We start from the raw sequence: 17,852 nt of genomic DNA on the forward strand, positions 1-17,852 counted from the left end.
AGGGGCTGAGGCCCCAATTGTCCTCATCTGGGCAGGTGGGTAACTTCCCTTTCCACCTCAGATGTTGGCAGCCGGTTTGTCAAAGAGTGTTGAACTCAAGATGGGTGGATTTGTTGGTCTGACTAGAATACGGAATCCGTTACCACCACCATGGGAAGATTCACATGACAAGTGATCATGGGGAGAAACAGCCAGAACAAATCCTCTCGAATGTGAAATTGGGAGGGCTCCTCTCAGGACGGGCTCCAAGTTGGCCCCCCTGCTGGTATCCTCACTGCAAAAGGACCCTGCGTTTTCATTTTCTCTGTGGTGCTCTGCCTGCGTAGCCCCTCTGAATTGAAGGGCTTTCCTTATGGCCTGTGGAAAACTAATGCGAAGAACGTTGAAACCACGAGGCATGTGCTATTCCCTGATATGTGGTCTCCCCTGAGACTGACGGGAGTGAAGAACCCAACATGATAGTTGCAAACATTCCTTCCTTAGACCTCCTTTTCTAATTCCAAGGCATTTTCCTCTTTTTAAAACTAATGGTAGGGTTACAGCTTTAAAAAAGAGACAAATACTGAATTTACAATCTCAGGTTACTCTAGTGGTATGATTTTAATAGTTCAAGCAGGTGATAATTCTTAGTTGATTTTTAACCTGTTGCTTCAAAGGTCGTTGGAAATTAGTTAAAAAGTTACCAAACAAAGGCCCTGATTTGCTTAGTTATGTCAAAATGTAAATTTCTAGTCTTCTGGAGGAGGACGTTGGGTGCACTGAACACAGTGGGCTTCCGTTTCAGGACACAGGTCCATCCCAGGTGTTTCAGGAGGGGGAGTTCTGCAGCTTTGGGGCCCTTGCTGTTTGAGGAGCAGGAGCACTGCTATGAGTGGGTGGGCATTTAATAAGTATCCCAGCTATTACTGTGATGTGGACCTTCTGATAGATGTGTTTTCTGCTGTACTTAACATAGCTGGCTGAACTTAGTCAAATTCCTTTGCCTCTCTGGGCCCCACTGATTAAAAGAAGGTAACAGTGATGTACTTTATTATTTGTGAAGAGTTCATGAGGTCAACAGGAGACGACTCAGGGCACTGCCTAATACAGTAAATACCAGTGTCTTTCCCTGGCCTTTCTTTGAGAGTCTGGTCTAGTTCCAGTGACCCAGGAAATCACACCCCCAATGAATCCCTGATAAAGTAGCAGCTCATAATGTTAGACCCACGTAAGTTGAATTATTGATCATCAGTACACAATGTAGGAATAATTTCAAAATTAATTTAAGAGAATAAGAAGACACCAAAAGAGTAAGTTTACAATTTAAGATTGTGAGGAAAACTATTTCTTTAAGGAATTAAATTGTCTGAAAGCCCTTTATAAATACTAACTTACATATGAGAGATCATAAATCATTCTTACTTGTCTTTTAATCAGACCTTTATGGTTTGCCATAAAGGGAACATAATCAATTTAGTTAGGGTTTGCTTGAAACACATGCTGTCCACACCTATACTTCTCCATTTAAATGTTTTACTAAATTCATTTAGATTCTTGTCTAAATTAATGAACATTTACTGGACATACTTTTTAAAGAATTAGGAGAAAATGATCTCTATATTCCAGCTCACCATGACTCAGTATTAAAATTTGTTTTCTTTTTTTTTTAATCTAGATGACTTAAATCAGCTTTACATGTCAACATTTTCCATCTGAACCTTGCTCTGCCCTTTCTAACCAGCTGTGTTGGTTAATACACACTGGCCAAAATCATCATTTTTAATGGTGATTAGACAGATTTCTTTCTAGTTGACTTTCAGTGTTCATATCACTCATCTTGCTATTTGGATGCTATCAGGTAAGATTAGGGACTCATTTCAATGGCATGGTTCCCTTGCACCCAGGAAATCACAAGGATTAATGAATTGTTGAGACCAGTTTTGGTACTGGGAAGTGATGTGGTACTGTAACAAACATAGAAACGTGGAAGTGACTTTGGACTGGAAAATGGGTAGAGGCTGGAAGAATTGTGAGGTACTAGATAGAAAAAAATTTAGAATGCCTTGAAGAGATTGTTGGTAGAAATATTGCCATTATATGCACTTCTGTTGAGGGCTCAGAAAGAAGAGGAGTGCTACAGAGAAAGCGTCTATTGTTTTAGAGACCAGGAACAGAATGTTGCTAGAAATATGAACGATAAAGATGCTTCTGGTGATGTCCTAGATGGGAAGGAGAAACATGTTATTGGACACTGGAAGAAAGGTGATTTGGTTCTAAAGAAAGGTTGTAAAATGGCAAAGAACACAGTTTAATTATGTTTCATTGTTGGAAAGAGAGTAGAACTTGTAAGCAATGAATTTTGCTTGGAGATAACTTTGCTTGGAGAGTTCCAAGCAGTGTTGAAGGTACAGCCTGGCTTCTCCTTTCTACTTATAATAAAATGTGAGAGAAAGGAAAGAAATTGAGGGAAGAACTCCGAAGCAAAAAGGAATCAGCACTCAGTGACTTGTAAGATTCCCAGACAATCTAGAGAGCATACTTTATAAACAGTGCCAATAGTGTGGCTGGACCATCACTGGCTAAAGAGCTCAGGTGTTTGGCTGATGGATCCAATCAACCATCTTGGTAGAAGCCAGGAATGGAGATGGGGTTATCCTGGAAAGCTCCATAGAGGACCCTCTGGTCTGATGGCTTGGACCTCTGTGAATTGCATTCTACTGGTATAAAATTGAGAATGTTATACCAGTAGAATCACTACCAGCTTGGCTTAATAGGGGCATGAAACAAAAAAGGGAGTGAGTCTGAGAGCAGAGGCACAGATGCAGAAGTTTGGGCTGATGAGACCCCCTCAGGCCTATAGGGTAAGGCTGCTGGCCTGTCAGACCCAGAGGACAGAGCATTGAGCCACAAAGAATTATTCTCAGGTCTTGAAATCTAATGGAACTTGCCCTGCTGGATTTTAAGTCTTCCTTGAGACCCATTACCTGCCTTTTCCCCTTCCAATTTCTCCTATTTGGAATGAGAATGTCTATCCTATGCCATGATAATTCTATTTTATAAGCAGATACCTTGTTCTCTGGTTCACAGATGGAGGGGAATTTTACCAAAGGATGAATCATACCCCGGGTCTCACCCATAGTGATTTATATGATTTAAATGATGAAATTTGGGACTCTGAATTGATGATATTTAGATAGCAGCCTGGATTTAGAGTGAATACTGGGATAGTTAAGACATTTGGGAATGTTGGGAATGGGGTGAATGTAATTTTGTACGTGGGGGGCGAATGTGAATTTTGGGAGGTCAGAAGGTGGACTGTTAAGGGTTGAATTGTGTCCCCACCCAAAAAATACATTGAAGTCCTAATTTCCAGTACGTTAAAATGGAACTTACTTGGAAACAGGGTTGTTGCAGATATAATTAGTTAAGAGGAGGTCATCCTAGAGTAGGGTGGGCCTTTATTCCGATATGAGTGAGAAGCTCATAAGGAGAGACACAGATACAGAGACCCACAGGGAGAAGGTGGCCACGGGCCAACAAAGGAAAAGATTGGAATGATACAGCTACAAATCAAGGAACAGTGAGTATTTCCAGGAAACACCTTAAGTTGGCAGAGGCAAGGAAGGCTCTTCCCTATAGCCTTCAGAGGGAGAAGGGACCTACGGACACCTTAGTTCTAAGCTTCTAATCTCCAGAACTATGAGAGAGGCAGTCAATTTCTGATGTTTTAAACCACCCAGCTTTGTAGTGCTTTGCAGCCACTTTAGGAAGCTGATATTGATTACAATACACCTAATTTAAATTTTTTTTTAATTTAAATTCAATTAATTAACGTATAGTATATTATTAGTTTCAGAGGTAGAGGTCCGTGACTCATCAGTTGGATATAACACCCAGGCTTTGTCACGTCCCGTGCCCTCCTTAATCCCTATCATCCAGTTACACTACCCCCTCCCCTCCTCCCCTCTAGTAACCCTCAGTTTGTTTCCTAGAGTTAAGAGTCTCTTGTGGTTTGTCTCTTTCTCTGTTTTCATCTTATTTTATTTTTTCCTCCCTTCTCCTTGTAATTTGAATTTTTGATAACTTGGACAAAATGTATGATATATTATTACACTTTAAAATTTTTCATTGAATATGTTCTATCCTGGATTTCCTTGTATTCATACTTTATTATTGTGGACAAATGAATATTTACATAGTGAATGAAATTTCCTAGTTCATTTTTATAGCTACCTATAAATATCTTCACCTAGGTAATAAACATTGGTTATACCCCATAAGTTAGTGGTTCAAAAAACTGAAGTGTTCTCATTGTATGAGCTGCAGAAATGATAAAAGAGTGCCTCACTCTTTTAGGTCACCTGCCTAAGCAGACTGTAATTTTTAAATAAAAATGTATAAATTTCCTTAGAGCTTAGTCATTGCTGGTAAGTTTATTTTGTATTGACGTTCCCGCTGAGATACTGATGTCAATAATGACAGCACTCCTTTTTACTGAGTTTGTCTTCTTTATCAAATTATCAAGTTTTAGAAATGAGTGTGCCACAATGGTAATGAAGGTGTCTTTTGTACAGGAGGCTGATGTTCTCAGGGCACCTTTGGTTGGGTTTGTGCTTTTAGCCAACAGAAACTTCAGTCACCCCAAGTAGTCAGGAAGCCTTTGGGGAGGGAAGAAAAAGGAAGGAAGGAAGAAAGCCAGTTCTGTTGTAGTTGTAGTAAAATTGTTCTAACTCATTCATTCACCCGTATTTGGTCTGCCTGGTCTGAACAGAGCATAGATCCAGCATGGCAGGCCAGGAAAAAGACTTATGATGGAAAGACCATCTTGTGTATGTATTAAACACAAGTTAGAGTTACAGGGTTTTCACCACTACTTCACAATGCAAACCCTATGTTTTACGATGGGCATTACCATTACAGAAATTTTCTTTAAAGAAAAGTGGGACAGGCTCATTCTAGAACCTTCTTTTGTCATTCATGTCAATGCTACAGATAAATTGGGTCCAGTGGTATTGTTGGAGTGGATGTAACTCATACTAAGTCTGAAAGAATGGCATAAAGTGAAAATTGTTGAACGAGTCCTAGGTAGAGAAACTCCTCTGTGAATTTTTGGTTGTTACGAGCTGTTCCAAGTTCATTTTTTTTTTTTTTCTTAATTGAAAGCGACATGGTACTCCCGCCTGTGGAGGATGGGCTGAGCTATGATTTTGCTTCTCATTTGGAGAAGGTGTTTAAACACCAACTGTCGGGTCTTTTCCCCACCTACTGATTCAGCATGTCTTGGCAAGTAGGGGATGAGACTGAGAATTTTCATTTCTAAAAAGTAGTCAGGTGGTGCTGACCGTTGGGGACCTCACTTTGAGAATCACAGATTAGCAAACAGCAGTTTGGGGCCACTCTGAGGCTGGAAGTGTTAAAGAGATTACTGTAGTAGTTTTAGCTTTACTCTCTTTGCGTATTAGGCACTAGAGGGCAGCGTGATCCCAGCACATGGGGACAGACAGCCGATGATGTCATAGCAAATCCAGACCTGTTTCAGCCCAGGCATCTCTGATTTTTATCTGCTTTGTTTATTGACGGTTAAAATAGGAATTTAGTAATTGTTATTATTATTTTTTCACATAGGAATTTATATGTCAGAAAGGTTCTATTGCCAAAAATAAATTTAAAAGTTGTTCTCTCTCCAGTCCCTTCTTTTTGAAGTCCTAGGGCCTGCTAGCTAGACAGGAGGGGTGACGGGTGTGTGTGATTTTATGTCCCATTATTCAGACAGCTATAGTACTGAAAGATAAACTGGCTCCTTAGAGTCCGGTATTTCTGATAGTGTTTGCAATGCACTCAAATTCTATTCATAACAGAAATAGAGTTTTGAGACCAAATAAGTTCAGAAGCATTGGGTTAAATGAAGTTACATGAGTTCCTTTGCTGGAATGTTCCTCAGAGTCTTTATTTGTACATTGGAAATCCTTGAGAGGAGGTTGTAGAATGCAAGTCCACTACAAGTACTTTGGAAAGAATCACCAATCTGGTCCTAATTCTTCAGTTTTCTAGAAGTAGAGACCGGAAGATAACATGGCTGCTGGGTAGTGACAGGGCCTGTCTCCTGAGTGCAGCTCAATGTACATCCCACGGGATACACCTACAGTCCTGCGTGCAATGACAACGCCCATGTGGGTTAAATGTGCTTCCTGTTTGGGGCTACGAGTCTTCCTACTCCACCTGTTGGAATACTCCTCCTCCAGGTGCTTGCAGACTGTGCCCCATACTTTCCAACAGATGGGGCTTCAAGGTCCCTTCCTAGACAGAGTCCTTCTCAGGACACCCTGTCCAAAAATTTTTTTTCTCCTGTCTGTAATGCTTTGTCACCACTTGCTATATATTAATGTGCTTAATGGTTTTTGTCCATTTCTGCCTTTTAAAATAGAAGAGCCAGAATCATCTTGGTGTCTACTATATTCACATTTAGTAGGTGCTCAATTAACATTTTTTGGATAAATTATCTACTGTTGGCAAAGTATATAACCTGAGATTGATTATTTTATCAGTCAGGGTTTTCCAGAGAAGTAGAATTAGTAGGAGTTATATATGTTATGGGTTAAAATGGCAAAAGCTAGTGTGTTTTATGAAATGGTTCTAACAGGACCCAGATAACCTAAGTGCTATATGAATTTACAGACAAATTTCCACTTGCATTTCTGGGCTTAAAAGTACAATATCTGACGCTACCTAGTAATTGTTTAAATTTAATGGTATTTTATTTGTATACATCCTGGTATGTTACAGAATATTCTTACAGGCTTCAGGAAGTTTGGATTTAAATGTTATTAAGGTGATAGGTATTTACATTTATCCAAAGGGCTCTGTGAGAAGGGATTCTACCCTGAGTTTTACTGCAGTTAAGGTAACTGCCTTGGAAAATACTATCCACTTCTTTATTTTCCATCTTCTGAATCTCACAGGAGTGCTTTTCATGAGCAGACCCAAAACCATACAGGGAATCAAAGTCAGCAGATGTCCCAGGCAGGAGGGAGGAAGCCCTGGAAGGTGGCGGTGGTCCGTGGGGATGACATCGAGTTACCAACAGCCAGAGAAGCACAGATATTGGTGAGGTTAACTAACAAGATAAAATCTACCCTCTGAGGGGACCTCCCCTGCTCAGCCTCCCAGAGCTTATCTTCTCTCCTTGAATCCCAAGATCCCTCCTGTTTCACAGACCATTGAGGTAAGCGAGCAGGGAGTGGGGGTGCATGCGTGCATGAATGCCTGCAGTATTAGATATAAAAGAAACCTGAAAAGAGATGTGACGTGTTAAAGGACTCGTATGTTAGGTACCTGGCTTCTGGTATACTTAGCCTGAGCAGTGCTGTCTACAGTGAGAGGTACAAGCTTCCACAAGGGCGTTCACACTTACTTGCCAGTAACAATCCACGAGTCTTCTGGTAATTTCACTTTGAAGGAAGGTTAGAAATAATGCTCACCATGGAAGAAGATGTTCTCTGGTAAAGAGTGAATAGCGTTGAGTGGAATCTTGGCTTTGGGAGGGATGACCTTCCAGGTGACGTCATGTAATCTACCACCCACTCTAACCCTTCATAAGGGGGGCCCACATGAAGGTTGATTTATTTGAAGATCTATTAGATTGATTGTCCTCTTCTTTGAGGTAAAGTAAATACTGATCCAGTTTCTATTAATAAAGCTCTTACTTAAGCAGAGTAGGAGGCAATAAAATTCAGAAACTGAACGACATCAGAATGACAACAATGAAAAATATTTGCCAGAGGTTAAATTGAGATAACTGCTTTCCATTTACTTCTACTTCACAGAAAGTAGGGATTTTCTCTCCCATATGGAATCCTTTTGGGGTTTTCTAGGTCTTTCTTGTGTAATCAATGAAATGATTATCTGTGGAGCCATGGACGAGCCTTACTGAGAGTCACCTGTTCTCTGTGCTCCTAGAAGCCCACGCTCTTCTTTAATTCATTATGTTTCTGTCTAGCCTGACTGGGTGGTTTGCCCAACTCCGTAATTGAATGTGGAGCTGAACTTCTGGTCTTTTCTTCTCCATGACTTTCAGGGACCTACAGCTATTTCTACTATCCTGGAGATGTTGAAATTCCTCTGCCCTCTGAATTTTGGTTTGAGGAAACCAGAGATCAACATAATAGAAGACTGACTTGATGGGGACAGGGGAAAACTTCAGCCTTTGTGGAGAGAAGAGGAGAAGAATAGGCAAAATTCCAAGACTGAGCAAGAATATAGAAATGGAGGAGGTGATAATGAGAGAGAAGGGGATGGAAGTTATTTCCTGCAGCTAAGGAGAGCGATAATTCTGCTAGTATTTTCCAGGATCTTGAGTTCAAATATCACCTCCATCGTTTTCTAGCTGTGATTTCGGGTGTTCACATGTGGTAGTTGATACTGTCCTTGACCCTCCAGGCTGTCTCCAGACAATGTTCATTTCTTCAGAACTCACTTAACTTGACCACTTCATCGTGGTCTACTTGCCGATATTCACTGACTTCCCCATCTCTCTTCCTCCGTCTTCCAAATCCTTGGCATCAATTCTTCAACCCAAGTCCTGCTATTATTTTACAGTTCTTCAATATCCACCTGAAATGCATCTCATCTTCCCAGTTCCTCAGTCTTCTCATCTGCAGGGACTCCTTTTTTCCATGCTGTCTCCGTTCCCCATTCTCATGGCCACACCCTATTCTCCTAATAAGGAACCTCGTCAACTAGCTCTATCTACAATTACCTCTTCTTGCTTAAGTCATCAGCTACCTTGGTCATACCATTCCTTAGCTCCATTGAGATGTCTCTGTTTTGCTTCCAATATCTCAGCCTTCTCTTTTCCTTCTTTCCCTTGTAATTTCTACAATAATCATACCAATGCCCTAAATTCCATTGCCTGTCCATGTTTTGATCACATCTGTGTGGAAAAAAAACCTCATCTTCAGGTTTTTTCAGGGTACATTTCTTAGTTGGTGATTTTACTTTCCTGATCTTGTCTTTTAGACTCAAAACTAAGTTCTCCATTAGGGCTTTCCCCATGTTCCATGGAGATACTAGAGTGCCCTTCCAAGAGAGGGTACTGGAATCTCCTGCATGCAATTTTCAACAGCAACTCAGAGATTCTCTAGATTTTGATGCACCCCTAATCTGAAGACCACTCTGATACCTCCACCCAGACTGCTTTCCCAAAAAGGGACCACCTGAGTGTTGGGTCTGCATGCTGCCTGGATTAGTGATGTACAAGGGGGGCGTGGCAGGGTTACATGGCTCAAAAGACATATGCACACAAGTATCTGAAATTCTTCAGCCCACAAAGACTCTCATCCCCTCCATACCCCCTGGAAGCCCCTGAGAGGTCAAATACAGCAAGTCTTCCTCTGATACCACTTTAGTTTGAATAACCACCTGTAAATAACACTTCTAGGGACCTACTTCAACCTGGCTGTGCCTGTCTGTCCACATTTCCTGAGATTTCAAGTGCTCAGCCTGTGCTCCAAGTATGCAATTCTCTACCCAAACCAAATTAATTCTTCCTAACCCATATTATCAATAAGCATGTAAAAATAATACCACGGAGGGTTGCCATTGACCCTAATACCTACTTGGGTAGACATTTATACAACATACTTTCTATGCCTTGTTTTTAATCCTCTGAAAATTTTACAAAGTAGATATCACCTCCACTTGACAGTTAAGAAAGCAGCCATTCCAGGAGAGATAATGTGGCTGGCTCAGGGTCATGCAGTTTAGAATCCAGTTCTGTAAGGATGCAAGGCTTGAACTCTTCTTCTTCTACCTGCTGGATGGGGCATACTGGTTTTGTTTCCTTCTTGCATTCCTTTCAAGTTCTTTCATGGTCTCATTTACTTTCTCCTCTGCCCTTGCTGGTTATTGCCTAAATTAGAACTGCATCGTATACAACTTAAGGTTGCCATGTAAAATGATGAACATTGGGGTACATGGATGGTACAGTTGGTTGAGCATCCGACTCTTGATTTTGGCTCAGGTCGTGGTCTCAAGGTCATAAGATTGAGAGCCCCCCCATGTTCAGTTCCCCACTTGGCGGGGAGTCTGCTTGAGATTCTCTCCTTCTCCCTCTGCCCCTCCCCCTATGTTTGTGAGCACACATTCTCTCTAATAAATAGTTAAATCTTAAAAAAATAAAATGATGAGCATCATTAAATGTCACATATTACCCCAATTGATAATAAACGTAGCATGCATTCTCTTTTTCTTATTGAAGTGTAATTGACATCCAATATCCTGTTAGTTTCATATGTACATCATAATGATTTAATATTTTTAGACATTATAAAATGATCCTCACAATAAGTGTAGTTACTATTTGTCACCATACCAATTTATTATAATAATATTATTATATTCCCTATGCTGTATAATATATTTCCATGGCTTATTTATTTTGAAACTGGAAATTTATATCTCTTCATCTTTTCACCTGTTTTGTCCAACTCCAGCCCCTCCTCCTCTATTTTATGTATCTGTGAGTCTGTTTCTGTTTTGTTTTATTTATTTATTTTTTAATTTAGATTCCACATATAAGTGAAATCACACAGTATTTGTTTTCCTGTGTTTGACTTATTTCCCTCAGCATAGTATCTCCCCGCCCCCAGGTGCATCTATGTTGTTAGAAAAGGCAAGATTTCATTCTTTTTATGGCTGAGGAAGGTAGCAGGCATCCTTGAAATCAGTTCAATGGACATTTACAAAAGTTGTTTCGAGGATGCTTTGCCTTTATTGTTATACCTAATAGTGTATAATTTTGAGTAAATGTTGCAGCCCTGTCCAACCCTGGACAAATTCTAAAAAGCAATGACATTTAAACTATTATTTGACTCATGTGCCTTCTCCATGACAAGGAGTAGAATAAGAATTCTATACAAATCATTATTTTGCTATTGCCCTCTCTGTTCTGATACACCCCCCACCCCGCCCCGGAATGAATACTTTACCATACTTTCTTTTATCATATGAAGATGAAGCAAAAGTGGTCCCGTATTTGGTGGAACCAGTATCTATAGCAAAAACTAGAAAGGTGTCTTTCATCAGCTGCTTCCTCCAGCAGATAAGTTAAAACTTGTGTGGGCTTACCTTTGTGGTCTTAAAAGCGAGAGGAGAGGAGGCTTTATACAAAAGGAAATCATTAGTCAGCAAAAACTAAAATTCACAAGATGAGCATGGTGGTCTGTCCTCTGCTCCACTGGGACACAAAGCCAGCTGCCATCAGCCACGATCTCAAAGTTCCGGTCTGTAGGGCAGACCCGTAACACCTGCAGAACACCTTGATTGAACAATGAAGCACGCCGTGGCACGCCATGGCATGCTATCCTCGGCAGACAGGAAGGAAGGACCAGTGTTCCTTATCCCAGAGTAAGGAGACCTCCACTTCTGCATCAGCAGGGAATTGATCTCTCCTGGTATTAAACACAAATCCCTGCTATCCTATCAACAACCGCTTAGAGACACTACGTTTTCAGATTTTTTCAGCACCAAATTTTGTGAGTGGCCAGAAGACCAGTCAGACACATTCCTGCTATTACTTCACTAGCTTCCTATGATAATCTCAATTCCCCCACCCCCCAGCCTCATCCAAAGTCCTATTTGCTTCCTGGAACCTCTCATCCGGTTGAATTTTTGAGTGCGCACACTTGCCTTTCTCTTCCATGACATTTGACTTTAATTCCTATTTCCAAAGCTAGATGCAATTTGCCCCCTTCCACTTCCTTCAAGAAAGACTCCCTTTCTAGGATCTCCAAAGCAATTTGGTCTCTCAGTGGGGAGATTCAGGTATCCGCCTCCCTCTCTGGCTGCTGCTAACGTCCTGTCCCATTTCTCCTGCCCTATCGCTTACGACCTGTTTTTGAGCCACTTCCAGACATTGGCAGCTGGTTCCTGGCCAGCATGTTTCTCCCTCTATGTGGGTGTAGCTCACAGGGCTGGCATTCATCCACCAGTCAGCACTGTGGATTTTATATAATAACCTCAAAGCTCACATGCATTCTTAGGTCAGTTGTCCTTATAATCATTTCAAAAGACAGAAAAGGAAACAAACAAACAAAAAAAGGACAAGGTTCTTATTTTGTGTTTAGTGGAAGGGAACAGAGTGTGGGATGTGCCTCCTCCCCAAATACTCTGTGAATTTGCTGTGGGTACTGCGGCCTCCCCCTACCCCCAAGATTTATCTCTTAGCTTTCTTTTTTTCAAATTTAAATTCAATTTAGCCAGCATCTAGTACATCATTAGGTTCAGATATCATGTTCAATAATTCATCAGTTGCATAAAGCACCCACTGTTCATCACATCATGTGCCCTCCTTAAAGCCCGTTGCCCAATTACCCCATGCCCCCACCCACCTCTGTTCCAGCAGCCCTCAGTTTGTTTCCTATAGGGGTGCCCGTGGATCAGTTGGTTAAGCATCTGCCTTTGGCTCAGGTCATGATCCCGGGGTCCTAGGGTCAAGTCCCGCATCAGGCTCGATGCTCAGTAGGGAGCGTGGCTTCTCCCTCTGCTCCTCTCCCAACTCACGCTCTCTCTCTCTCTCAGATGAATGAATAAAATCTTTAAAAAAAAAAATCCGCGAAAATGAAATTTTGGGAATTAATCAAGATCAAAAGCTTCTGCACAGCAAAGGAAATAGTCAACAAAACAAAGAGGCAACCCACGGAATGGGAGAAGATATTTGCAAATGACAGTACAGACAAAAGGTTGATATCCAGGATCTATGAAGAACTCCTCAAACTCAACACACACAAAATAGACAATCATATAAAAAAAAGGGGAGAAGATATGAATAGACACTTCTCCAATGAAGACATACAAATGGCTATCAGACACATGAAAAAATGTTCATCATCACCAGCCATCAGGGAGATTCAAATTAAAACCACATTGAGATACCACCTTACACCATTTAGAATGGCCAAAATTAGCAAGACAGGAAACAACATGTGTTGGAGAGGATGTGGAGAAAGGGGAACCCTCTTCCACTGTTGGTGGGAATGCAAGTTGGTGCAGCCACTTTGGAGAACAGTGTGCAGATTCCTCAAGAAATTAAAAATAGAGCTTCCCTATGACCCTGCCATTGCACTACTGGGTATTTACCCCAAAGATACAGAGTAGTGAAAAGAAGGGCCATCTGTACCCCAATGTTTATAGCAGCAATGGCCACGGTCGCCAAACTGTGGAAAGAACCAAGATGCCCTTCAATGGACGAATGGATAAGGAAGATGTGGTCCATATACACTATGGAGTATTATGCCTGTATCAGAAAGGATGAATACCCAACTTTTGTGGCAACACGGACAGGACTGGAAGAGATTATGCTGAGTGAAATAAGTCAAGCAGAGAGAGTCAATTATCATATGGTTTCACTTATTTGTGGAGCATAACAAATAGCATGGAGGACAAAGGGAGATGGAGAGGAGAAAGGAGTTGAGAGAAATTGGAAGGGGAGGTGGACTATGAGAGGTTATGGACCTGAAAAACAATCTGAGGGTTTTGAAGGGGCGGGGGGTGGGAGGTTGGGGGAACCAGGTGGTGGGTATTAGAGAGGGCACGGATTACATGGAGCACTGGGTGTGGTGCAAAAACAATGAATACTGTTACGCTGAAAAGAAATAAAAAATTTAAAAAAAAATCTGCTAGTTTCCTGAGTCACCTTGCCTGCCGAAGAGAAACTCCAGTGTGATACCTCTAGTAACATGGTCTGTGGAGTGGACACAGCTAAATTCTCTAATACTGTTTTGCGCTGCCCCCATCCCATGCCTTTTTTTTTTTTTTTTTTTTTTTTAATTCCGAAGGTCTGGAAGAGCTAAACTGGTGAAAAAAATTTGTAAAATGACTTGCTTCCCATTGCCCAAAAAGCTGACATTATTTGGCAACTAGGTTTTACACCCTTCCTTATAACCCACCAATTCCTACAGTGTCCCAAGAACAAACTCTAACTAGAAAGTTACGGATGGACGCTGGGGAAACGGTCTACCAAAATTGGATACCTGACAATGGAAATATAAGCATTTAGTTAAATTGCCCACACCTTCACATAAAATAACATTTTAATTTACTCTCTAGTGTTCAAGCAGGAAAACCATGGTAAATTTAGATTAAAGCCAGCATATGTTGTTTTAATCTGGGCCAGGATCTGCTGGAGCAGAAGCTGATGCTAGAGGAAGTAAGGAGAGTTAATTTCTGTTTCTCTGCTGCAGATAGAAAATGAAGCAGCCTTGGTTTTTGAAGCTTTCTGATTAAAAATAAGCTAACTGCAGGAACTAGAACAATGTCTGGTTCAGACCAAGCACTGAATTAATAATTAATAAAAATGTTCCACTACTTAGAATCTCTACTAGGGCAGTTCAAGATTTTCAGCCTCACACAGACAAGTTTAGCCTCCTTTTGCCATTAGAGCAATGCAAAGTTTGAGTTTCCAAAACTCAAAACGTATGCTCTGCACTATGATTAGGCAGTACCATGAGATATCTGAATTGCAACTGTCCTAGGAAAATGCCACTCATGTGGTCTCTCAATCAAAACTCAGGCAGCTCAAGAAAATTTGTATGCCTGGACAGCTCACATTTAGAAAGGTAATTATTGCTAGTAATATCAGCCAAGACTTACCAAGCCTTTACTGTGTGCTGGGTGCTCTTGGGTACTTGATATACACGTCTCTGCTCATTCAATCCTCACAAAAATCCCATGAAGTAAGACTGCTCTTGTCCCCATTTTATAGATGAGAACACTGGGGTGCAAAAACCATGAAGTAAACTCCCCCCAAGTCATGCAGCTCGCAGGAATATTTTCAGTGGTGCAGGTTGATGGCATGGACTAAAATCCCCCGGAAGTTCCATCAAATACCACATCAGACCTTCCCATTCCTTCTTTCATTGTCAGGGAGACAGGAGGTTGGCAAATTGAACAAGCTATCTTTTCTCAGTTCTGCTTGTTTTTATTCCTTTCCGGACGAGTTCTGCTCTCTGCCTCTCGCACTGCCAGTGCTGGAGATTGCCCGGCTCCCAGTCCTCTGAGCCACTTCCCTCCCTGCCAAACTGTCAGGGCATAGTCCAGACATCTAGTGATACACCCCCTGAAGCCAACGTCCCTTGTAAAGTCCAACAGAGACTTAATGTTTGGATCCAGATCTTTTTGAGAATATGGGTGGCTGGGGGAAAAATGCAAGCCAACATCTTCCCAGGCTGCCAAGATCGAAGGAACTTAATTCAGAATTTCTTTAGAATTTTGTGCTCAGTGGCTCAAAGTCCTAGAACCACAGACTCAGATAAGACCCCCAGGGCAGCCTCCCTGTGTAGACACTCAGTGTAGACACAACCAGAACCCTTCCACCGCCACCACCGCCCCCCCCCCCAGCCCCCTGGCCTCCCACAGGTGATGTTTTTCTGCCTCTGCAAGTGTAAAGGAACATCCAGTAAATGATCAGGTCAGAATATTGTGCTTTCGTCTTGCTTTTTTACTTTTCAACTGAATTTGAGGTGTTTTGACACATAGGAGAGTATCTATGCATCAGGAAAGAATGAGACAGACGCTGTCTAGACTCTAAAGCACATTTTGCCAGTTACCTGATTCTAGCTTTTCGTTACCAGGGAGCTATTTTCCAGCTCTGGACATTGCAGATATCTAAAAGCAACATGACATAATTCTTAGGGACAGGCATGCAAGTGAATTCTGTCCAGTAGAGGGACCATCCTCTTTCCACGAGGCAAAAACTCTCAATATTTCCAGTAAGCATTGGGGGAGAAACAGGTGAAGAAACAGGATGGTGGGGGGAGAAACAGGTGAAGGAGGTAAAAAAATTAGAAGAAATTAAATAAGTAAAAAATGCAGAAAAATTCGGAAAACAACCCGAAGCGATCCTGCCTGTGTTCTGCTATGGCAAGTGGGTGCACCTGTCCCCTTGGCCAAGGGAAATGGTACGCGTGCGCTGCAGCCACGCAAACTCAGAGCTGCTGGGAGGCCCAGGCAGGCCGCCGGCCACCGCTCCCAGACACCTGTCATTTTTCCATGACGTTGGTAGGCACTTCCCTCGGACCTTTCAACACCTGCTACCGTGCGTGCCCCTTCCTGAAAGACCCGGTGACCCTGCTTATTTGTCAAATGCGCCCCACGTGCCCCTTCACGTGACACCTTCCTTAAACTGGATCTAAATATTTCACCGAAATCAAGGGCCTAGTATAGACAAAGGGCAAGTGTAGACAAGCTAGAACCATAACCTTTTTCTTCTCAGAAATGTTTACTCTCTTGTCATTTTGAGCCCCTTACTTCTGTTATTTGTTTATGAAGTCTGTTTGTCATTTCCACGAGTCCTTCTACGTACAAAACAAAGCATTTAACGTATTTCTCCATAAGGTGTTAAAACCAGTCAAGACACCCCACACCTTACAAAGCAAATCTATGTTTTAATATTAAAAAAACCTTTCTCTTTAATGGGATACCAAATGAAAAAAACCTCTTTTCAAAATACTCTTTTGTCTTCTGCGTTTGTTCCTTTCGATTATACATGTACATTTAGGTTACTCACGCATGTTCCAAAAAAAATGAAAAAAAATCAGAATGGTTACATGTAAAAAATAAAAATCTCCAGCTCCTTATTCTTCGATGCTAATTTATATTCCAAGAGGCTTTTTAAGAGTTAGCATTTCAATTTTAGTTATGGGTAATTTACGTGGTACAAGCATCAAAAGCCATGGGAAGATGCCTTTTTCTCCCCTCCCCCCTTCCTCATTACTCTATACCAGGTAACTGTTAGCAGTTTTATTTGTCCTTCCAGAAAAGTTGTATGTGTCTATATAAGCTGATACAGGTATTTTTCACCTTACTTTTGCACAAATAGTGAACTACCATACTCATTATTTTGGCACTTGACTTTTCCCACTTAATAATTTATTATAGATACTTTTATCACTATGTAAGTCTCTTCCTCAATTTTTTATCCAGTTAATATTATTACAAGTGAATATATTGATGCACCATAATACATTTTCCCTGTCTCAATATAATGACATTTAAATAGCTTCTAATCCTTTGTTCTCGGAAACACTACTGTAATGAAAAACACCTTTGCGAGTCATTTCCCAGGCAGGCAGTGTTCATTAGTAGTGTTTATTTCTACCAGAGAAATCTATAGGTGGAATTCGTAATTGGGAGAGTGCAGAGTTTTTCTTCACAGCAATGAAGCAAATTTATACCCCCACCACCCATCTTTGAGACTGCCTGTTGACTCATCCCCAGAGAACCAAGTGTATTGTTACACTTTTGGATTATTTTCTAGTCTGCCAGGTGAAAAATGGTATCTCATTAATAAATGTTTCCTTCATGAGTTACTTTAAATATCATCTACATGTCCGGGCCATTTGTATTTTGCCTTCTCTGAATTCCCTCTTCACATGCTTTGCCCATTTTTCTATCAGGTAACTGATCTTTTTCTTATCGGTTGGTATTCATTCTTTCTAAATTAAGGAAAGCAGCTTTGAAGCGTTGTAATATATACTCCAGATTATCGTCTGTCCTTTGGGTTTGTTTGCAGTGACTTTTCTTCCATACGTTAAGTTTGGTTTTATGCTGTCAATTCACTTTATTACATGACTTCAAGGTTTTATACTACTTTAGAAAGATTTGAGGTTATAAAATAATGTTTATACTTTTTCCCTAGTATTTTTGTGGTTTGTTTTTTATTTTTAAGTTTCATTCTTTTCTTTCTTTCTTAAAAAAAAGATTTTTTAAATTTATTTGACAGAGAGAGACAGCGAGAGAGGGAATATAAGGAGGGGAAGTGGGAGAGGGAGAAGCAGGCTTCCCACTGAGTAGAAAGCCCCATGTGGAACTCGATCCCA

At 41.1% G+C, this 17,852-nt stretch overlaps 1 long non-coding RNA gene across 1 annotated transcript; it reads right to left on the reverse strand.

Moving 5' to 3' along the window:
- Positions 1-7,241: 7,241 nt before the first annotated feature.
- On the reverse strand, positions 7,242-15,069 carry LOC116867721. Its single transcript, XR_004382654.1, has 3 exons — positions 14,626-15,069; positions 11,104-11,282; positions 7,242-7,475 (listed from the first exon to the last, which is right to left on the reverse strand). It is a non-coding gene; the product is annotated as an uncharacterized LOC116867721 (long non-coding RNA).
- Between the last annotated feature and the right edge of the window lie 2,783 nt (positions 15,070-17,852).

The sequence above is a fragment of the Lontra canadensis genome, unplaced genomic scaffold, assembly GCF_010015895.1.
Source record: "Lontra canadensis isolate GAN:19392208 unplaced genomic scaffold, GSC_riverotter_1.0 scaffold13, whole genome shotgun sequence".
Lineage (NCBI taxonomy): Eukaryota > Metazoa > Chordata > Mammalia > Carnivora > Mustelidae > Lontra > Lontra canadensis.